This window comes from Odocoileus virginianus, chromosome 33, assembly GCF_023699985.2.
Source record: "Odocoileus virginianus isolate 20LAN1187 ecotype Illinois chromosome 33, Ovbor_1.2, whole genome shotgun sequence".
In the NCBI taxonomy this organism is placed as follows: Eukaryota; Metazoa; Chordata; class Mammalia; order Artiodactyla; family Cervidae; genus Odocoileus; species Odocoileus virginianus.
In genome coordinates this window covers 25,571,452-25,594,727 of record NC_069706.1, presented here as the reverse complement: position 1 = coordinate 25,594,727, position 23,276 = coordinate 25,571,452, and the positions used below count along the sequence as shown (strand labels likewise).

At 43.6% G+C, this 23,276-nt stretch overlaps 2 long non-coding RNA genes across 3 annotated transcripts; one reads left to right on the top strand and one right to left on the bottom strand.

Moving 5' to 3' along the window:
• Nucleotides 1-561: 561 nt before the first annotated feature.
• On the bottom strand, nucleotides 562-9,733 carry LOC139032876 (uncharacterized). The gene is made up of 3 exons (XR_011485510.1): nucleotides 9,644-9,733; nucleotides 5,034-5,060; nucleotides 562-764 (listed from the first exon to the last, which is right to left on the bottom strand). It is a non-coding gene; the product is annotated as an uncharacterized lncRNA (long non-coding RNA).
• LOC139032875 (uncharacterized) lies at nucleotides 9,645-21,239 on the top strand. 2 transcript variants are annotated; one of them, XR_011485509.1, is made up of 3 exons: nucleotides 9,645-9,866; nucleotides 16,791-16,914; nucleotides 20,769-21,239. It is a non-coding gene; the product is annotated as an uncharacterized lncRNA (long non-coding RNA). The 2 variants fall into 2 exon arrangements; XR_011485508.1 differs by lacking the exon at nucleotides 16,791-16,914.
• The last annotated feature ends 2,037 nt before the right edge of the window (nucleotides 21,240-23,276 follow it).

The following is a 23,276-nucleotide window of genomic DNA, read 5'->3' as shown; positions in this document are numbered from 1 at the left end:
AATTTAAACTACTGTGGAAAACAATTTGACAGGTCCTCAGAAAAGTTAAACACAGTTTCCTTGTGACTTAGCAAGTCCTAGGTCTAGATCCAAAAGAACTGAAAACACGTGTTTGCAAAAAAACTTATACAGGAATGCTCAAATCAGCACTATTCATATTAACCCAAAATTGGCAACAATGCAAACGTCTACCAACCGATGAATGGGTAAGCAAAATATTGTCTATTTGTACAATGGAATATTACTCAGTCATAAAAAAGAATGCTATGACATCCCCTCCATGTGGAATCTAAAAAGAAATGGTACAAATAAACTTAACTGACAAAACAGAAAGAGACTCACAGACTCAGAAAAGGAACTCAGCCTGTCCCCTGGGGGCAACTCAAGGGATAGTTAAGGACTTCCGGAGGGTCAAGAACATACTGCTATCTTTGAAATGGATAACCAACAAAGACCTATTGTATAGCACATGGAACTCTGCTCAAGCTTACGTGCCAGCCTGGATGGGAGGGGGTTTGGCAGAGAATGGATACATGTATATGTATGGCTGAGTCCCTTTGCTGTTCGCCTGAAACTATCAGAACATTGTTAACCGTCTATACCCCAACACAAAGTGTTTTTGGTGTTAAAAAAAATTTTTTTTAAAAGAATGAAATAGGTACCTCCCCGGTGGTCCAGTGGTTGACCTTCTGTGAGTCCACTGTAGAGGTCTTGGGTTCAATCCCTGATCGGGGAACGAGGATCCTGTATGTCATGCAATGTGGCTAAAAAAATAAATGAATAAGATAAAAAATAAATTTTAAAAAATTAGGGACTTCCCTTGAGGTCCAGTGATTAAGAATCCTCCTTGCAATGCAAAGGACCCAAGTTTAATTCCTGGTCTGGGGACTAAGATCCCACTTGCCTCAGAGCAACTAAGTCCAAGCCACAACTACTGAGCCTGCAAGCTCTGGAGCCTGCGAGTCACAACTAGATAGTCCATGTGCTGCAACGACAACTAAAGATGCCCCTGCCAGAGCGAAGACCCAAGGCAGCTAAGTAAATAAATAGACACAAATTGTTGAGCTTGAAAACCAAAGATTTTGAAAAGGATGAAATATTAGTGCATGCTTCAACATGGACAAGCCTTGAAAATCATGCTATGTGAAAGAAGTCAGGCACAAAAGTTCAGATACTGTATAATTGCACTTAGGTGAAATGTCCAGAACAGGCAAATCTCTAGGGACAGAAAATAGATGACAGATGGTTGCCAGGATTGGGGATTGGAGAAGGGGAGAGATTGCTATTGGGAATAGAGATATTTTTAGAATCAGGAAATGTTCTGAAATTAGTGGTCATGATTGCTTTGTGAATATATGAGAGAACGGTGAATGGTGTGTGATTTATATCTAAAAAAAAAAAAAGGAAGGGAGGAAAAAGAAAGTTGAAATCATGACTGTGTAGAAAAAACAATAATCTGAAAGGACACAACCAAACTCCAAACAGTGGCTACCTCGGCAGAATACAGATTACATATTTCTGGAAGAAATTTTTTTTAACAACAAAGATGTAAAACTTGGGTAGCTTTAATTTTATTTACTCATTTATTTTTGGCTGCACTGGGTCTTCGTCGCTGCGAGGGCTTTTCTCTAGTTGCGGTGAGAGGGACCTGCTCTCTAGTTGTGGTACTCAGGCTTCTCATTGCAGTGGCTTCTCTTGTTGCGGAGCACAGGCTTAGGGCACGTAGCTCGGTAGTTGTGACTTGTAGGCTCTGGAAAACAGGCTCAGGAGTTGTGGCGCATGGGCTGAGTTCCTCTGAGGCATGTAGGATCTTCCCAGATCAGGGATTGAACCCGTGTCTCTTGCATTGGCAGGCAGATGCTTTACCACTGAGCCACCAACTTGGGTAATTATATTTATATATATATATATATTAAAAACACAACAGAATAGAGGAAGTGTATTTGTTTATGGGAAAGCAATGCTGCTAAACTTCAGATTATCTTCCTGTTGTGAGGAGATCTTGCTCAACCAGTAAGATCACTTCCAGTATTATTGCCCTGAGGAAGGCTTTTTTGTTTTTTTGGCTGCACCACATGAAGTGGGATTGAACCTGCACCTCCTGTATTGGAAGCATGGAGTCCCAGTCCTAACCAGGGAAGTCCCCTGGGGAAAGCTTTTGCAGGCAGATTACCTGTAATCTACTGCCAAGAAGTTACAATGTGACAAACTAGCTCTTGATAATGAGATGATGTTAAATAGTCTTTTTCAAATTCAGTTAAAATCAGGTAAATTAGACTGATTTTGTCAATTCTCTGTACAGCAGTTCCAATTTACAGCTAACCAAATTCTTTCATTTTTTAATTACAAAAAGAATGCACATTTTAAAATTCAAACATCACAGAAGTATATAAAGTAACAGAATAAAATCTCTAGAATTAACCATGGGCATCACGGACTCAATGAACATATGTTTAAGCAAACTCCAGGAGAAATTAGAAGACAGGGAAGCCTGGCGTGCTACAGTTCATGGGGTCGCAAAGAGTTGGACGTGACTTAGCAACTAAAAAATGACAAAACCATTTGGAGTTGTACATTCTTCATGACAAAAAAATTATTCTAGTAGTTAATGCATACAGATTTTATCTGTTTGGAAAAATTATAATTCTCCTCTCGCCACGGAGCATCTGTTGTTTAGTTGCTCAGTCATGTCCAACTGACTCTTTGTGACCCCATGAATTATAGTTCACCAGGTTCCTCTGTCCATGGGATTCTCTAGGCAAGAATACTGGAGTGGGTTGCCATGCCCTCCTCCAGGGAATCTTCCCAACCCAGGAATGGAACCTATATCTCCTGCGTTGGCAGTTGGATTCTTTACCAATGAGCCACGAGGGAGGCCCACGGAACATCTAACCCAGAATTAATAGTCAAATTAGCCATCTCCAGTGTGAAGGTTTTCCTATACAATCCAGCAGTCCCCAAACTTTTTGGCACCAGAGACTGGTTTTATGGAAGACAATATTTACTTGGACAGGGAGTCGGGGGGATGGTGATGGTTTAGAATGATTCAAGAGCATTACATTTATTGTGTACTTATTTCTATTTTTATTACGTCAGTGCCATCTCAGATTATCAGGCATTTTAGATCTCAGAGGTTGGGAATCTTTGCTTTACACCAGCTTCAAACTTTAGATGCTTGAGTTAGGGCTTAAGTTTATAGAAACTTCAAATGTATCAGTAGCAATGAATAGAGCACCTGGGATGAAAGGAATTCAGGAAAAAATCTCAAAGTCTCCACTGTTTGGAATATAGTTTATGTGTATGTTTCAGCAGGTGGGTATACTCCTTTGTATATTTGTCAGGTTCTGGTTTTCAGTTTGAAAAAAAAAGAATCACTTGCTCTCCTCTCCATTGGACCTCTGACTTCCCAGAATCTGGGGGGTGGGGGGTGGGGTGGGGTGGCTTGCTTGTACTTTGTAGCTTCAGGAAGCTACAAATGTCTCCTCAGTGTTCAAATAGACCAAGTATCTAGAGAAAAATGGATGAAACTCACATAGTGTTGGTCATACTTGCACCTCCTTCTAAGGAAGCAGCTTCAGCAGCCAGTTTCTGTTATGTCATCTTGGCTGCATCACATGAACAGTGTGAAACAGATCCTGTTGGCATGGTGATGGCGGATGGGACCTGAGGTCAAGCCCAGGGCAAAGATGGCCATGGATAGATTGGACTCAACAGATGCAGCTCTCTCCAGGATGGCATGGTTGTTCCACTTAAGAATTGTCCCATACAGGACCATGGAAATGAGCTCAAACTTATCAGCTCACAGAGGAATGACAAGTGAGATCTCAGATTGGGAAGTTCCGGGTTACACAAAATCCATGAAACTAAGACTGAACCAGTGGCTTGGATGCTTCAAGCCTCTGTGCCCTCTCTAGGGTAAAATGATTTTCATTGTCTTATTTTTCTGTAGGTTCATCTGAAAACGATGAGAGAATTTTCTCTTGCTCCACCCAAGAAAGCAAACAGGACTTTGTATCATGCTTTTTTTTTTGGCCACACCTTGCAGCATGTGGGATCTTTCCCAACCAGGGATCAAACCCATGCTCTTGCACGGGAAGTGTGGAGTCTTAACCACTAAACTAGCAGGGAATTCCCTATGCTATGTTCTTTTGTACCTTCATCATTGATCATTCCATGGTTCAAGTCATCATTATTTTGTGCATAGAATTTTTTTTTGCATCAGATTATTCTATATTTTTGGGTAAGTGTATCAGTACAAATAATACTGTAATCCCCCCGATGGCCCCTCTTCAAAGCAATAATTATAATTGTTTGAAGGTAGTGATGCTTTTATATTTTAGTATATATAAATATCACAATATATATTTTGTGATATTTATGATTTTTAATTGACATAAAATAATCTCCAAACTGTATAAAATGTTCTGTACTTTACTTTGTTAACTCAGTGTCTGCGAGCCCAATCAAAGTAGATATGAATGCATGTATGTGTGCTAAGTCACTTCAGTCGTGTCCAACTCTTTGTGACCCTATGGACTGTAGCTTGCCAGACTCCTCTGTCTATGGGATTCTCTAGGCAAGAATACTGGAGTGGGTTGCTATGGCCCTCCTCCAAGAGATCTTCCTGACCCAGGGATCGAACCCACATCTCATGTCTCCTGCATTAGCAGGCAGATTCTTTACCACTAGCATCACCTGGAAAGCCCAGATATGTATAGCTCTGGTCTATTCATTTTGACAGCTATATAATATTCTATTATTTGAATATGCTCACATATAGTCTTCCTTTTCTTCTTTCTTTTTTTATTCTTTTTCTGATAGATATTGAGTTGCAATGCTTCAATAAAAATTCTGGTATATGTCTTTTTGTATATTCTTTATAAATTTCCTTATGATATATCCATAAGAATTAAACTCACAAGGCATATACATCTTCAAAAACAATACATAATAATACATAATAATAAACTGTCTTTCAGAGGAGTTACGGCAATTCTACCAATTCTCCTTTTCTTTACTTGTCAATATCTCACCTTTTTTTTTCTTGGTGGTCTTGTCAACTGAAAAAAAAAAAAGAAAAGTGAAAGTCTCTCAGTTATGTCCGATTCTTTGAATTCTCCAGGCCAGAATACTGGAGTGGGTTGCCACTTCCTACTCTAAGGGATCTTCCAGATCCAGGGATTGAACTCCTGTCTCTTAGTCTCCTGCATTGGCAGGTGGATTCTTTACCACTAGCACCACCTGGGAAGCCCATACATCTTGGTAAAAGATTACTAATCTAATCACAAAGCCAGAGATCTTAAATTAATGATTTTACTACTTTTCTACGTATGAGACAATGCAAGCATCTGGAGTCACTGACACTCTTCCTTAGACATGCATCTTAATTATCTACATCCCAAACGCAGAAAGCGCCACCTATTTTTCTTCTGGAATTCCCTGCTCTGTCACTGGGCAACTGCTGTGGTTTGCAACTTAATCCTGTAGAACAGGAATGGTGAGCAACATTGTTTCCATTGTAATGTCTAGGTGTTTTTAAAGTATTTATTTATTCAAAAAGAAAGGCAAAATGGTCATCTGAGGAGACCTTTCAAATAGCTGAGAAAAGAAGAGAAGTGAAAGGCAAAGAAGAAAAGGAAAAATATACCCATTTGAATGCAGAGTTCCAAAGAATAGCAAGGAGAGATAAGAAAGCTTTCCTCAGTGATCAATGCAAAGAAATAGAGGAAAACAGTACAATTGGAAAAACTAGAGATCTCTTCAAGAAAATTAGAGATACCAAGGGAACATTTCATGCAAAGATTAGCACATCAAAGGACGGAAGTGGTATGGAACTAACAGAAGCAGAAGATATTAAGAAGAGGTGGCAAGAATACACAGAACTATACAAAAAAGATCTTCATGACCCAGATAACCACGGTGGTGTGATCACTCACCTAGAGCCAGACATCCTGAAGTGCAAAGTCAAGTGGGCCTTAGGAAGCATTACTACGAACAAACCTAGTGGAGGTGATGAAATTCTAGTTGAGCTATTTCAAATCCTAAAGGATGATGCTGTGAAAGTGCTGCCCTCAATATACCAGCAAATTTGGAAAACTCAGCAGTGGCCACAGGACTGGAAAAGGTCAGTTTTCATTCCAATCCCAAAGAATGCTCAAACTACCGCACAATTGCACTTATCTCACATAAGATCATGGAGAAAGCAATGGCAACCCACTCCAGTACTCTTGCCTGGAAGATCCCATGGATGGAGGAGCCTGGTGGGCTGCAGTTCATGGGGTCACTATGAGTCGGACACGACTGAGCATCTTCACTTTCACTTTTCACTTTCATGCATTGGAGAAGGAAATGGCAACCCACTCCAGTGTTCTTGCCTGGAGAACCCCAGGGACGGGGGAGCCTGGTGGGCTGCCGTCTCTGGGGTCGCACAGAGTCGGACACGACTGAAGCGACTTAGCAGCAGCAGCAGCAGCAGCAGCAGCACATGCTAGCAAAGTAACGCTCAAAATTCTCCAAGCCAGCCTTCAACAGTATGTGAACCGTGAACTACCAGATGTTCAGGCTGGATTTAGAAAAGGCAGAGGAGCCAGAGATCAAGTTGCCAACATCCAATGGGTCAAAAAAGCAAGAGAATTCCAGAAAAACATCTACTTCTGCTTTATTGACTATGCCAAAGCCTTTAACCGTGTGAGTCACAAGATACTGTGGAAAATTCTTAAAGAGATGGGAATACCAGACCACCTGACCTGCCTCCTGAGAAATCTGTATGCCCGTCAGGAAGCAACAGTTAGAACCAGATATGGAGCAACAGACTGGTTCCAAATTGGGAAAGGAGTACATCAAGGCTGTATATTGTCATCCTGCTTATTTAACTTATATGCAGAGTATATCATGAGAAATGTTGGTCTGAATAAAGCACAAGCTGGAATCAAGATTGCCAGAAGAAATATCAATAACCTCAATAATACGCAGATGACACCACCCTTAAGGCAGAAAGCGAAGAACTAAAGAGCCTCTTGATGAAAGTGAAAGAGAGTGAAAAAGTTGGCTTAAAACTCAGCATTCAGAAAACTGAAGATCATGGCATCTGGTCCCATCACTTCATGGCAAATAGATGGGGAAACAATAGAACAGTGACAGACTTTATTTTCTGGGGCTCCAAAATCACTTGTGGATGGCGACTGCAGCCATGAAATTAAAAGATGCTTGCTCCTTGGAAGAAAAGCTCTGACCAACCTAGACAACATATTAAAAAGCAGAGATATTACTTTGCCAACAAAGGTCCATCTAGTCAAAGCTATGGTTTTTCCAGTAGTCATGTATAGATGTGAGAGTTGGACTATAAAGAAAGCTGCTCGCCGAAGAATTGATGCTTTTGAACTGTGGTGTGTGGAGAAGACTCTTAAGAATCCCTTGGACGGCAAGGAGACCCAACCAGTCCATCCTAAAGGAAATCAGTCCTGAATGTTCATTGGAAGGTCTGAGTTTAAAGCTGGAAGTCCAATACTTTGGCCACCTGATGTGAAGAACTGACTCTTTGGAAAAGATCCTGATGCTGGGAAAGATTGAAGGCAGGAGGAGAAGGGGATGACAGAGGATGAGATGGTTGGAAGGCATCACTGATTCAACGGACATGAGTTTGAGCAAGCTCCAGGAGTTGGTGCTAGACAGGAAGGCCTGGCACGCTGCAATCCATGGGGTCACAAAGAGTCGGACACAACTGAGTGACTGACTGAACTGATGATTCAGAAACAGCCAGAAGGAAAAGATGGACAGGGCAGGGTGTGAAGAAAGAGCTTCCTTGTCCTCTCCAGGCATCACCTTCTCCCAGCACCTCCACCTGTTCACCAACGCAGAAGCTCCTTGTACCTAGATTTTGTGGCAGTCCCCTAACTAACTGGTCCTGCTTCCAACATTGCCTCTGCTATAGCCAGAAGGGTCCTTTGAAAATATGTCAGACTTCCCTGGTGGTACAGTGGTTAAGACTCCAGGCTTCCACTGGAGGAGACATGGGTTGGATTCCTGGTTGAGGAACTGGGATCCCACGTGGCACATGACTCAGCCAAAAATAAATAAATAAAAATAAAAGATCACGTCACTCTCTTGCTCAAAACCCTCCAACGTCTTCTCATTTCACTCAAAATACCAGCCAAAGTTCTCACCATTGCCCATGCAGCTTTAATCCATCAGACATCTCATCATCTGTTTGAGCTTACCCTCCTCATATTCACTCATTTTCAGCCTCTCTGCTCTCCTGGCTCTTTGATCACCCTTTGCCTCCAGACACTTGTTCTCTTGCAGTCTTCTTCTCTCATCTCCTTGAGGTTCTTGTTCCTTAGCACTAACAAACTACTTCTACGACCTAATTTCCTTAGTCATCCAGTTGATTGTACATCTTCCCTGTGCTGTTCTGTGCTTAGTCGCCCAGTCATATCCAACTCTTTGCAACCCTATGGGCTGTAGCCTACCAGCCTCCTCTGTCCTTGGGGGATTCTCCAGGCAATAGCAAAGTGCATTGCCATGCCCTCCTCCAAGGTATCTTCCAGACCCAGGAATCGAACCCTCATGTCTTCTGCACTGGGAGGCAGGTTTTTTTTACCACTAGTGCCGCCTGGGAACCCCTCACTGCTGTGTGCCCAGTACCTAAAACAGTACTTGGAGCAGAGTGAATAAATATTGAATCAGTAAGTATTTACTGAATGAATGAATGCTTGGGGCTACCCTTTTCTCTAAGGATAGTTAAGAGGCTTTTGCTTTCCAGGATCTAGGCTCTTAAGAAGCAAAAATCGGTATCATCCTAAAGGAAGAGGTTGAAGGAGTTTAAAGAAAAAAGGTTGAGTTCCTAGAACCAGGAATTTACTTAATGGCTGTATAATACAAAACAATACACTGGTGGCAGGTAAGCAATCCATTGGCTTCTGCCAGAATATGAACTGGGGAACAGAAAGAGGATTGGCCAGTTATGAGTGAGGAGAGGGCAGTGCAAATATGCAGAGAAATATGTGTCATGAGAGATAGAAATATGAGCTCCATGAGCCAGGCACAGCGATAATGTAGAAGGTGCCTTCCACTCCTAATGGCCTCTCGTGTCCCAGTCCTCTCGGACTCTCACACTGAGCCTTTTCTTTCCTGTGACTCATTTTTTTTTTAAAGCTTACTTATTTATTTGGCTATTCTGAGTCTTAGTTGCAGCATGCAGGATCTAATAATGGTTCCCTGACCAGGGATCGAACCCAGGCCCCCTGCATTGGGAGAAGAGACTGTTACCCACTGGACCAGAAGAGAAGTCCCTTTCCTATGGCTCTTGAAGGGATGAAATATTGACTAAGCAAGGTTGTGGCAGGAGGGAGACTCCAGTGTGCAGGGGCCAGCAGGCCTCTGGTTGATGTAGCTGGCAACAGGAAGGGGCTGAGGCCTCCCTGCCACACCCACCATCCACCAGGTCCAACTGCCTCTAAACCCAGGAAAAATCAGGGCAGAGTTCTCTTTTTAGATTCACACAGCAGATCTGCTGGTGTAAATGCCACCAGCTGCCATCAACTGCTATTTCCCAGCCACGGGCTCCCCACCCACTACTTCCTCCTGGGTGTCTTGACACAAGCTGCTTTGGTCAGAATGGTTATGACACAAATATCTGGGTCACCACAAGATTTCTTTCTCTTCTTCCCAGCTTCCAGGAGGTTAGAAGGTGGAACTCCCCAGAGAAGGAGACAGAGCCTCAGGGGAGATGAGTTTACTAAGTCCATCACCCTCTTCCAAGGCCCTTATGATGTCACGGCTAAGTGGACCATGCATTCTAAAGTTCTAGAAACTCAACCTCGGTTTTCTGTCTACCTGGAGGGAGGGCTGAGTGGAACATACCACAGGTAGGGATCCCCTAAAGATGGCACCCCTTGGGCATTCACCTGCAATCCATGGACCCCCATGGTCCCTGGGTAACCTCACTTCAGTGGCTCCATTCCCAATCTCTAGATGTAGCACTGATTTTTTTTTTTTGGAGGGGGGGGATTGATTTTTGTGGCCAAAAACGCATATAGTTCAGGGCCTGTGATCTGGGACTCAGTTGGGGGCCTTACTGTCTTGCCATGTTGTGCCGATCAATCTCTTTACCTCTCTGGGCCTTGGTTCCTTCTTCTGAATGTAGCTCAGAGGACAGGACTCAACCTCTATTGTTGGGGTCCAGCCCCAGCGGGATCCAGGGGAACCCTCAGGATGAACGGCATTGGCGAGTGAGAGAGAGAGAGAGAGAGAGAGAGAGAGAGAGAGAGAGAGAGACCAGACCGGGGTGTGCAGCAGAGTCTGGCAGTTGCTTTATTTTTCACCATAGCCTTTATACCCTAAGTTGGTACATTTCTAAGGGAGAGATAAGCACACAGACTTAGTTTAACATTACGTCAGCTTGTCCTTCATGAAACCAGATGTTCTCTGTATATTTTTTGTTTATGAGAGTCTTTTCCCATAGATTTTTTTGTACATTATCTTCTGGCCTTGAGCTTAGCAGAAAACAGAAAAGTGGCAGTTCTCACGATACAGCAGGTTGCAACATAATAGAAATACAATCCTGTTAACATAAAAGTCAGTCTTTTTGCAGAAATTCTCAGCTAAATTCATCTAAAAAGTTTAGCACACAAAGACTCTGCGGCTCCGGTGAGGCAGCCCCTGTTTAGCACTCCTGGTTAAAATTAACGATTATCTTATTGTTTTTACACTAGGGCTAAACTCTTATTTTTCTAGATCTCCAACTATGTTAACAATAGTTTTCACTGCACAACCTCAACACAGTAACATCAATCAAACGTTGATCCAATCACTTTTAAAACAATATTTTTTGTGTTCTCTAATAGGGCTTCCTCACCCCCAAAGGGCTCTGTGCCTATTAGGGCCTTTTTTATGGTTAATCTCTATGTATAGTATCTTTTGGCTTTCAGGCCTGTTGACAATTTATGTCTTGCACCTGGTGTAACTTTAAGCAACTTCAGTAGCCGACCCTGTCTTTTTTGTGGTTAATCTATTTTCTTTCTATTAGGTGTCATCTCTGTGGGAACTAGATAGGATTACATTATTATGGAACAGAAATGCAAAGGATTGCAAAAACAGCAGGTATAGCACAAAACAGGCTCTTAGTCTAAAAGTTAACTACCTGTAAGAAATCACCAGCTAATCTCTTGCAATGGGAGCACACATTTATCAAACAAGCCAGAACGCCAGCAAAAGGGTTTGAATTGAAGCATTTCTTTCATCCCTGGCCCCTTCATAGGGTACCAGCGTCTAGGAGATTTATTAATTAGGGTTTTAAGTTGGTCTTTATTCAATGAAGGAGGAGCAGGAGAGCTCTAGGCAGGCAACACAAGAATCTGCAGCAGGGCAAACAAGAACAACAGCAGAAAAGGGGGGAGGATACAGTGTGGGGTAGAGGCTGGGGCCAACCTGGAGGGTCCCTTGTATCCTGAACGGCCTTGCGTGTCAGGTATTTTCTTCATGACCTCGTCATGGGTGGGATCTCCCACAACGGCTCCCAGCACTCTGTGAGTTCAAATAGGATCACGTTCCTCTTTATCCTCCCATATGCTGTTGCTTTCTGAACCCCACCTGCTAGTACTAGGCCTCCAGCTTCCTGCAAGTCTTCTGTGCTATTTCAGAAGGCCTCATGTACCAGTCCCTGGTGTGTGAGCTGCTCCAGGCTTTCTACCTTGGCTTCTAGAGCCTAGACCTGAGGCAATTAGCCCCAAGTCCTTCAAATGCCAAAGTTGACTCCAGGGGGGTGATAGAATCGGGAGAAAATCTGTCTCTACTCCGAGTTTACATCATGGTAGAAGTGTCCCCAGGCTCCACTGCTTGGGCTCCAGTGCGTTCAGCTGGTGAAGCAGTTCTTTGAGGTTTTACTTAGGCTCCTTTCTCAACTTCTCTTGTTCTTGAACCCTAAATTATGCTCAGGGGGCTGAGCCATGTATATATACATACTTAGATAGTGTATCTATCTGTTTCCCACTGTGTATAGGAAAGATCTCAACTCCCCTCTGGCAACTTCATTCCTGGGTCAAGTTCATGAGTCTCCCTCACCTTCAGGAAACCTCTCTACTCTCTCTTGAAAAGGTTTTCTGTAGGGTTACCTCGAAACTTCTCTGGGCATTCCCAGTCATTCTTGAATTTCCAAAGTGGCCACAACACAAGTTTGGCCTGAGTCATGTATACTGAGGATATCAGTAACATCACCCTGTTTGATTTGTTACAGCAAAGAAAGTGACTCCCTACCTCTATGGGAAAAAAGAAAACATTTCCCATTTTCTGATTAGAAGGCTTGAGTCCACCTAGAAAACAGGTCAGGGAAAATTCCCTGGTGGTTCAGTGGTTAGGACTCTGTGCTTTCACTGCTGTGGGTCAGGGTTTGATCCCTGGTCAGGGAACTAGGTCCCACAAGCCATGCTGTATTGTCAGAAAGAAAGAAAGGAGGGAGGGAGGGAAGAAAGGAAGGAAGAGAAAGCAGGTCAAACAGAAAAACAGAATCTGGAAGACTGGTTATTGTACAAGTGTTTGCACCATATGAAGTGTTTGAGGGGATATCTAAGTGATCAGGGAGGCCTCCTCTCAGGTCTCATCACTTATCCGACTGTCCTCATCCTCTCTGCCACCCCTCCTCCAGATGAATATTCCCGAAACTCCTTCAGGAACTATGGATGACTCCCTTCAAAGCCTTGGTTAACTCCTTACGAAAGAAAGTATTGGCCAAATCTCACATTGTGGCAAGTACCAGGAGCCCATTTGAACTGGCTAAAATTAAAAGAATAAATCTGTTTAAAGGATATCACAGAGCCCTCAGGGGGACCTCAAAACAACTTAGTCTTCCACGTTGCTAGAGCACACACCCCATCTCCCCCCATCCTTCGCTTCCTCTCTGCAGACCACCTTTCTCTACCTCTTCAACAAAGCTCAAAAATGGTTGCCCTTTATTATTTTTTAAATATTTATTTATTTGGCTGACCTGGTCCTAGTTGTGGCATGAAGGATCTTTAGTTGTGGAATGCAAACTTTTAGTTGCAGCTTGTGGGATATAGTTACATGACCAGGAATCGAACCCAGGCCCCCTGCCTTGGGAGCGCAGAGTCTTAGCCACTGGACCACCAGGGAAGTCCCAAGTTTGCCCATTATTGACAACCTCATCCCAAAGGAAAAGACCATGGGGCCCAAAATCTCTAAATGTCCACACTCTAAAAAGGGAGAAGCTGACTGGGCCAGCTACAGTGCCAATGCCTATTCTACAGTAATCAGCTGAGGCCAAGGGAACAGGGTCACATTTGAAATATAAACCAGCCTATGAACCTGCATCTGGCCGTCTCATCCTCAATCCCTGGGAGGGGCAGTAATATTCAAATAGAAGTTGTGAAGCTAGGGCAAGGCAGAAATGCCAAAAGTTTTTTGTTATTTGGGGTAAATTTCAATCTTATGACATAACTTGGCTGAAACTTCTTTAGCTTCATGTCCTACTCTTTCTTCCTCAGTCTCTCATTGGCCCATCCCTTTTGCCTGAAATGTGCACTCCCCATCTCCATGTGTCAGAATCTTCCCAAGGTGATCTCGAAGGCTTCATGCCAGCTTCTCCATGAGGAAATGGCAACCCACTCCAGTACTCAGGCCTGGAAAACCCCATGGATGGAGGAGCCTATAAGATACAGTCCATGGGGTCGCAAAGAGTCAGACATGACTGAATGACTTCACTTTCACTTCTGCTAGAAGTGTAATAAGAAAACTAATTTGAAAGAACTCCTGAATTACCTAATCCAAGCTTCCTTACTTCACATAAATCTGCCATATTTTAATTTCCACCAAATCTTCAACCAGGGGCCACTCATATACCTCCAGAGATGGGACACACATGACTTCTCAAGGAGATTCACTGTGTCTCCAGCACTGCTGCCTTCAGGAAAATGCTTTCTTGTATTACATGCCAATGTGCCTTCCTGTGACTTCTATTCTTCAAACTTTTTTTTTTTTTTTTGCTGCATGGCATGTGGGATCTCCATTTCCCAACAAGGGACTGAACCTGTGCCCCATGCATTGGAATTGCAGTGTCCCAGCCAATGGAAAGTCAGGGATGTCTCCCATGTTTTAGACTTGGTTCTGCCCTGGGGAAATGCTTGTGTGTGCATTCCTGTGTGCTAAGTCGCTTCAGTCCTGTCTGGCTCTCTGCAACCCAATGGACTACAATCTGTCAGACTTCTCTATCCATGGGATTCTCCAGGCAGGAATACTGGAGTGGGTTGCCATGCCTTTGAGAGAGTCAATTCCTAGGCAGGTTGATGAGAAGTCTGGGGTCCCCAGGGAGGAGAAAGGGGTCTGGAATTCTCAAGGAAGAGGAAAGGGCAAACATCTTTTTTTCTCCACATTCCTTAGTCTTAGTCACATAAAACTTAAAGTCACATAAAAGTTTTTTCAGCTGGGAACTGATGATTACACAACAAACAACTCTTGAAACCCTGTACTAAGGATTACATAACAACAGTGTATCCTGCTTGAGGACAGATTTTCCTTCCTGGAAAACCTTCTGGCTAATCCTATTATCTTAAAATGTAAATTGTGGGAGTGGGTCTAGTTAAGATCTTTACAACCTTGTGACATTCTTTTGATATATTGTCAATTCAGTGCAGTTCAGTAGCTCAGTCTTGTCTGACTCTTTGCAACCCCATGGACTACAGCACGCCAGGCCTCCCTGTGCATCACCAACTCCCAGAGTTTACTCAAACTCATGTTGATTGTGTTGGTGATGCCATCCAACCACCTCATCCTCGGTCATCCTCATCTCCTCCCACCTTCAATCTTTCTCAGCATCAGGGTCTTTTCCAATGAGTTGGTTCTTCACATCAGGTGGCCAAAGTATTGGAGCTTCAGCTTCAGCATCAGTCCTTGCAATGAATATTCAGGACTGATTTCCTTTAGGATGGACTGGCTGGATCTCCTTGCAGTCCAGGGGACTCTCAAGAGTCTTCTCCAACCCCACAGTTCAAAAGCATTAATTCTTTGGCGCTCAGCTTTCTTTACAGTCCCAACTCTCACATCCATACATGACTACTGGAAAAACCATAGCTTTGACTAGATGGACCTTTGTTGACAAAGTAATGTCTCTGCTTTTCAATATGCTGTCTAAGTTGGTCATAGCTTTTCTTCCAAGGAGCAAGTGTCTTTTCATTTCATGGCAGCAGGCACCATCCACAAGTGATTTTGGAGCCCCAGAAAATAAAGTCTGTCACTGTTTCCATTGTTTCCCCATCTATTTGGTATGAAGTGATGGGACCAGATGCCATGTTCTTGGTTTTTTGAATATTGAGTTTTAAGCCAGCTTTTTCACTCTCCTCTTTCACTTTCATCACTTTAGTTCTTCTTCAGTTTTGGCCATAAGGGTGGTATCATCTGCATATCTGAGGTTACTGATATTTCTCCTGGCAATCTCGACTCCAGCTTGTGCTTCATCCAGCCTAACATTTCACATGATGTACTCTGCATATAAGTTAAATAAGCAGGGTGACAATATACAGCCTCGATGTTCTCCTTTCCCAATTTGGAACCAGTCTATTGTTCCATGTCTGGTTCTAACTGTTGCTTCCCAACCTGCATACAGATTTCTCAGGAGGCAGGTCAGGTGGTCTGGTATTCCCTTTCATTTAAGAATTTTCCACAGTTTGTTGTGACTCACACAGTCAAAGGCTTTGGCATAATCAATAAAACAGAAGTAGATGTTTTTCTGGAACTCTCTTGCTTTTTCTATGATCCAACAGATGTTGGCAACTTGATCTCTGGCTCCTCTGCCTTTTCTAAATCCAGCTTGAACATCTAGAAGTTTTCAGTTCACATACTGTTGAAGCCTGGCTTGGAGAATTTTGAGCATTACTTGGCTAGTGTGTGAGATGAGTGCAATTGTGCAGTAGTTTGAGCATTCTTTGGCACTGCCTTTCTTTGGGATCAGAATGAAAACTGACCTTTTCCAGTCCTGTGGCCACTGCTGAGTTTTCCAAATTTGCTGGCATGTTGAGTGCAGCACTTTCACAGCATCATCTTTTAGGATTTGAAATAGCTCATCTGGAATTCCATCACCTCCACTAGCTTTGTTCGTAGTGATGCTTTCTAAGGCCCACTTGACTTTGCATTTCAGGATGCCTGGCTCTAGGTGAGTGATCACACCATCATGATTATCAGGGTCGTGAAGATATTTTCTGCATAGTTCTCTGTGTATTATTGCCACCTCTTAATATCTTCTGCTTCTGTTAGGTCCATACCATTTCTGTCCTTTATTGTGCCCATCTTTGCATGAAATGTTCCCTCTAATTTTCTTGAAGAGATCTCTTGTCTTTCCCATTCTATTGCTTTCTTCTATGTCTTTGCATTGATCACTGAGGAAGGCTTTCTTATCTCTCCTTGTGAAGCCACTCAGTCGTGTCCGACTTTTTTCGACCCCGTGGACTGTAGCCTACCAGGCTCCTCTGTCCATGGGATTCTCCAGGCAAGAATACTGGAGTGGGTTAACGTTTCCTTCTCCAGGGGATCTTCCTGACCCAGGGATCGAGCCCAGATCTCCTGCATTGGAGGCAGATGCTTTAACCTCTGAGCCACATTCTTTAACTCTGCATTCAAATGGGTATATCTTTACTTTTCTCCTTTTCCTTTCGCTTCTTTATTTAAAAAGTATATAACTCCCTTGCTAATATTAGAGAGGGGGACACTCTCCGTCCCCCTTCTGATGTCTATGTCAGAAGCTTTTTCTGTCCCTTTATATACTTTAATAAAACTCTGCTATACAAAAGCTCTTGAGGGATCAGCCCTGGTCCCTGGTCGTGAAATTAAATCTTTTTCTTCGGAGATCACAAATCCAACACCATTCACCACAAGTTGTCATCTTGGGAGATTGTCTGGTATCTTCAGGACAAGGTAAGAACACTCAGGGCTCTAGCCTCTCTGCTTTCTCAGTATGCACACTTTCTGCTTTACTTTACTAACTCTATGGTGTGCTTGTGTAAATGAATGACATGCCCTGCGTGAAGCAAGTGATGAGCCCTGCTCTGTGGTTTCATGGTGCCTCGTAGTGACTGAAGACAGTCCCAAAAAAGGGAGCCTTGTCGGGGGTTTATACTGACCTGTCAAGGCCAAGAGACACCCAAGTTTCCTGCTAAGGGAGCGGCCAGAGATGGGCAAAGTGTGTGGACAGAACTTTGCTTTCTTGGTCATCTTTTCCTGGTCTCTTTGACCATTTCATAATTGAGTAGGAAATTATGTGAAGAAAGCCGAGTGCCAAAAAATTGATGCTTTTGAACTGTGGTGTTGGAGAAGACTCTTGAGAGTCCCTTGGACTGCAAGGAGATCCAACCAGTCCATCTAAAGGAGATCAGCCCTGGGTGTTCATTGGAAGGACTGATGCTGAAGCTGAAGCTCCAGTACTTTGGCCACCTCATGCAAAGAGTTGACTCATTGGAAAAGACCCTGATGCTGGGAGGGATTGGGGGCAGGAGGAGAAGGGGACGACAGAGGATGAGATGGCTGAATGGCATCACCAACTCGATGGGCATGAATTTGAGTAAACTCCAGGAGTTGGTGATGGACAGGGAGGCCTGGCGTGCTGTGATTCATGGGGTCGCAAAGAGTCGGACACGACTGAGCAACTGAACTGTAGACTTTCAAGGGAATTGTGATCCATGCTGTTACTATGTACTTTTACTTAGACCCCATATATGGAAGCGCTTAGCCTTGCTAGACTAGGCAAGCCTTGCTAGAAAGTTACTAGGAACACGGAACTCTAGCTCCAGCAGCATGTTTGGGGAACTAGGCGGAGCTCGAGCTCCAGGAACGCCTCTCAGGCTGGAGGTTACTCCCTTGGCTACCTGCCTCAGGGGCCAGCAACCTGAAAGTGAGTCTTTGTCACAGCTGTGTCTCCTCTCTATATGGATAGAAGCCTTGCTGGTGACCATGTGGTTTTTGAGGACACAGATCAGGAATTACAGGATCTGGTCAGATTGGAAAGCAATGGGCTTCTTCCTTTGATAGCGCTTGCTCTTATTGGGCCAGAGGAGACTCTCTGATGGATTTTATCTCAATTCCTTAGATACTTCTTTCTGTGTAATCTGTGGAAATGAACTGGAAGGCTTGGCCCTAGTAGCTTGAGGACAAAAATCACTTTTTCCTCGCTGGCCAACCCTCCACCACCTCTTTTGCTGTCACATGTACTGGCATGGTGACACACAGAAGGGACATCCTGGTTGTTGTTCGTCCCTTTATAACTCACCATTTCTACTGCGGTCAGGACTGTACTCAGGAATGTACATGGGCACACGTAAGATGGATGCTTCCGCCTAGTAGTACTAGCTTGGGAAACATTCCGAGAAAGCTACTCTGTTACATTCTGGCTGGCATCAGAAGAAAAGTGGAAATCAAATAAAGGTCTTGGCAGTATGCAACTAAGTCAATCTGGGATGCCATCAGAGCTATCCCCAGTGCATCTCCACCCCGCCTCCGTGGTAGAACCAGGAGGGACGAGTAAGATGGCTGCGTCAGTAAGGAACAGACTAAGTCCGACCAGGGAAAGAAAGCTGCGGTGGAAATATGTCTACACCTCCATCTAGAGCAGGGAAGGACACTTCCAGTGGAAGAAAGCCACGGCTGTGAATGCCGCTTTTTTCTCTCTTACAGATGGGAGCTAGCAGGTCCAGAACCACTTCTTTAAAATGTATTTTTAAAAACTGGGAAAATTTGATCCCCAGAGTTTTTAAAAAAACACCCCTGATCTTCTGTGATACTGAATGACCACAGTATCCTTTAGAAGATGGGGAATGCTGACCTGTTGAAGGATGTCAATTATTACTGTTATACAACTAGATCGGTTCAGTTGAAAACAAGAGAAATGGGTAGAAGTGACGTATGTGTTGCTGTTTATCTCTCTGAGAGACATGTCAGACTTATGTCCTAAGGGTGCAGATTTGGGTGTGAAACCTTCAGTAGCTCCTTCCTGTCCTCTTACTTCGCCCCTGTATCAGGGGCTCCCAACTGAACAGGCTGAGAATCAGGGCACCCTTCCAGGAGGGGTTGCTCAGTCTTGGTAGAAGTTCAAACAGTACCAACTGCTAGAGAATCCAGAAAAATACACAGAAGTCTTTATGGGGCTAACTTTACTTTAAGACCTTACTTGGAAAGATGTAATGTATGTCTTGGGACAGACGCTACTACTTTTGGAGATGAATGGCTTGAACATGAGACAGGGGCAAAGAGATACCAAGTAGTTCCTATAACAGAGCCACTTTGTCAGATGTATTCTTGAAGGACTCAAGTGAGCACATGCTAAGACTTTAAATTATGCTAAGTTTGCTGACATAGAACAGTGAGAGAAGGAAACTCCTGATAAACTCCTAGTATAGACTACGGGAGGCTCTCCACAAGTTTACCAATGTCGATCTTCAAAGTGCAGAAGGAGGAAAACAGAAGGAAAAAGAGAACCAGGCAAAAGACAGAAGCCCCAACAGTGGCTGTTAGATCTGCTCTGAAACATCCTCAGGAAAACGCCCAGAGGATCCCAGGTGAAAAGGGACAGCCTTGCTATTACTGTGGAAACGAGGGGCATCTCGAGTGGGATTGCCCTCAGGCATCTAAGCCGCCCCGGCTCCATGTCCTGTCTGCAAAGGACCTTACTGGAGAAGAGGCTGCCCTCCGAGGTGTAGGCCCCAGGGGTCAGGCTCTCAAGACAACAATTGGGACCGAAGGTGCCCAGGGGTCCCCACACAAGCTCCCGTCCTAGTAACACCTGAGGAACCCCGGGTATTAATAACTGTGGAGGGCCAATCAGTCTTTTCTTTTGGACACTGGGGCAACTTTCTGCTCACTAAAGCCCCTGGTCTGCTTTCTTCACGATCCACTACTGTAATGGGGCTGTCTGGACAAGCCAAATATTTTTCAATCATTGATTTGAAGGATGCTTTCTAGAGTTTACCTCTGACTTTAAGACAATTGAAAGGATTCTTGGGCATTGCCACAGGCTATTGCCACTTTTGGATTCCAGGTTATGAGGAACTTGCCTGGCCTTCATATAAACTTATAACAGACTCAGCAGGCCCAAACCGACAGGCTAGTTTGGTCTCTAGTTACTCAAAAGGCTTTTGAGTGAGTGAGTGAAGTCTCTCAGTCGTGTCCAACTCTTTGCGACCCCATGGACTATAGTCTACCAGGCTCCTCCATCCATGGGATAAGGCTCTTCAAATTGCTCTCTTGCAGGCTCCAACTTTGAGCTTGCCCACAGGATCAGAGTTTGTTTGTTACTGAAAATAACGGCTATGGCCACATTGTTTAAGGGTAATTGTTACTATTGTTTTATTAATGCCTAAAGCTCATAAGTTTACTAATGGGCAAAATCATACTGTATTGACTTCTCATGATGTAAGTGGGATCCTAAATTCTAAAACTCAGAGCAACAATGCTCCACCTTTAAAGCTGCTGTAACTCAAGGGTTGTCAAAAGCTCTAGGAATAGAACATCACTCACACTGTTTCTGGAGATCCCAATCTTCAGAAAAAGTTGAAAAGGCTAATGACATTATTAAAAGACACCCATGTAAGATAACTCAGGAAACACAAGACAGCTGCTTTAGCACTTTACAGCTGCTTTTCAACTGTTCTAACCATAGCTTTAATGAGGGCTTGAACTGCCCGCCCCCTGCAAAGAAAGGACTGTCTCTATGACAGACTGTTTTTGTGCACAGATATTGTCATAGATCCTGAAGCCTTAAAATTAACTGTGTAACTCAGCTTTTAGCTCTTCAACAGACATTACCAGGAGGTTAACTCCTGACCCAGCCTTTGAGGCAAACAAGACAGTGTTTGAGCCAGAAACCGAGATGGGCCTGAGAATCTATGTGGGCTTGCTTCTGCTGACTCCAAAAGTCCTGAGTCTGCCGTTTGACCCTCAAGACAACACCTTCCTGTCCTGGGCTCATTCATATGCCACATAATTGCTGGGTCTGTGGAGCGCTCCCCTCTTCATCAACTGAAGACTTCCCATGATGAGTTTCTCTACTTCAAGGAGAGGACTTTCTTCGATTCTGAGAATACATTCACCAACAACAATCACATATGACTCCTCTTCTTGATCTGATGACATCTAACAATCTTAAGATGGACTGATGTAACTATGGGCATAATGTAACTTTTAATTTTGATTATGTTTTAACTTGGTTTAATGACTATTTTGCTGCACATAAGAAGATAAATGGGTCTAGATCTGGTGGTTTTCTACCTGATGTTTATCAAATATGGGATGAGGTAATATGGCTAACTCCTAAAATGGGACGCCTACTAATTAATGCTCCCATATGCTGGAAACAAATAGAGCCATCCCCAGAAGTTAGCCAACAACTTAATTACAATGATTAGAAACAATTGGGATTTTTGCCTCAAGAAATATGCAATGTAATCATTCCTGTGTTTTCCAATCCAAGTTCAGGTCCTCCTTTTGCCTGGCCAGGCACTGATGGGGACTGGATCCCTCAAGTCATACTGGCTTGCTCCAAACAGGACCTACTGGGTATATGGCTCTTAACTAAGGGCGTGGCCTCCCCCTGGTTGGATAGGGAGATGCACCCTAGGTCTAGCTTTTACTCTTGGCTTCATATTTTCAGAGCTTCTGGAGAAGCCTTACTAATCTGCCACACGTTAATACTCAGTGGGCAAGGTAAGTATTTCACTGGTGTGATTATCCGGCTGCAATATTCGTTCCCTCTCTGGGAACTACAGATAAGATGTTACGCTACAAGTGGATACTCTGACTAAGTTTTAGCCTTTAATGATGAACAAATACAAATTAGAAAGGTGGTTTTACAAAACAGATTGGCCTTAGATATGCCAATGGCTGCACAAGGAGGAACTTGTGCTATTATTTATACCCAATATGAGCACTAATGTTACTCACTTTACTAAACACATGAACAAGATGATTCAGGCTATGGATTCTCCTGAAGCCTCAGTCACCTCACTTTGGGAAACGTTAACTAGCTCCCCATGGTGGAAAACTATCTTAATCATAATAATTCTAATTGTTCTGTTTTTACTGTTTGCTCCCTGCATCTGTAACTGTATAACTGGGTTTGTTTCTAACCGTCTGAAAGTTTCTAGGTTACAAATGGTTGTCCAGGCTCCTACGAGTGTCACAGCCTCCTCCAACTATTACTTGGGGCCCCTGGATCAGAGACCCTCAATATGAGGATTAAGGGAATATGTTGCCTCAACAATTTAGGGACCACGCCCCTCAACAGCAGGAAATAGTCATGGAATGAAAACGACACCCCTTTCCCTTGGCAACATAATTCTAAAAGAAAAGCGGGGAATGAGAGAGTCAATTCCTAGGTAGGTTGATAAGAAGTCCAGGGTCCCTGAGGAGGAGAAAGGGGTCTGGGGCTCTCTCAAAGCAGAGATAGGGGTCTGGAATTCTCAGGGAGGAGGAAAGGACAAACATCATTTTTCTCTCTACATTCCTTAGTCTTAGTTGCATAAAACATTTTTTTTCTTTAAGCCCAGAACTGATGATTACACAACAAACAACTAAATTTAAACTCTGTACTAAGGATTATATAACAACAATATATCCTACTTGAGGACAGTTTCTCCTTTCTAAAAACCTTCTGACTAATCCTGTTACCTTAAAATGTAAATTGTGGGAGTGGGTCTTTACAACCTTAAGCCATTCTTTTGATTTATTGTAATAACCAATTAAAAAAGTATATAACTCCCTTGCTAACACTAGTGAGGGGTGCACTCTCCATCCCCCTTCTGATGTCTGTGTCAGAAGCTTTCTCTGTCCCTTTTTATACTTTAATAAAACTCTGCTACACAAAAGCTCTTGAGTGAGCAAGCCTGGTCCCTCGTCCCGAAGTTAAATCTTCTTCTTTGGAGACCACAAATCTGATCTTTCACCATAAGCTATCACCTTCCTCCGGGGGATCTTCCTGACCCAGGGATCAAACCACTTCTTCTGGGGCTCCTGACTTGCAGGTGGATTCTTTACTGCTGATCCACCGGGCAAGCCCGGGGAAATGCTTGGAACTAGTCTATTCATTTTCCCACCTGGAAGCCTTTTGAGAAATGTGAACACGGCTCAGATCAGCCCTTAGTCTCTTCCTGGCTGAACATCCTCAGTTATATCTAATAGTCACATAAGACCAAAACCCAAGTCCTAAAAGCACCACAGGAGGAACACATGTTTCAAATCTGCGTCTAAAATCTGGTGTCTCAAGGGAGACTTCCCTGGCGGTCAGTGCAGGG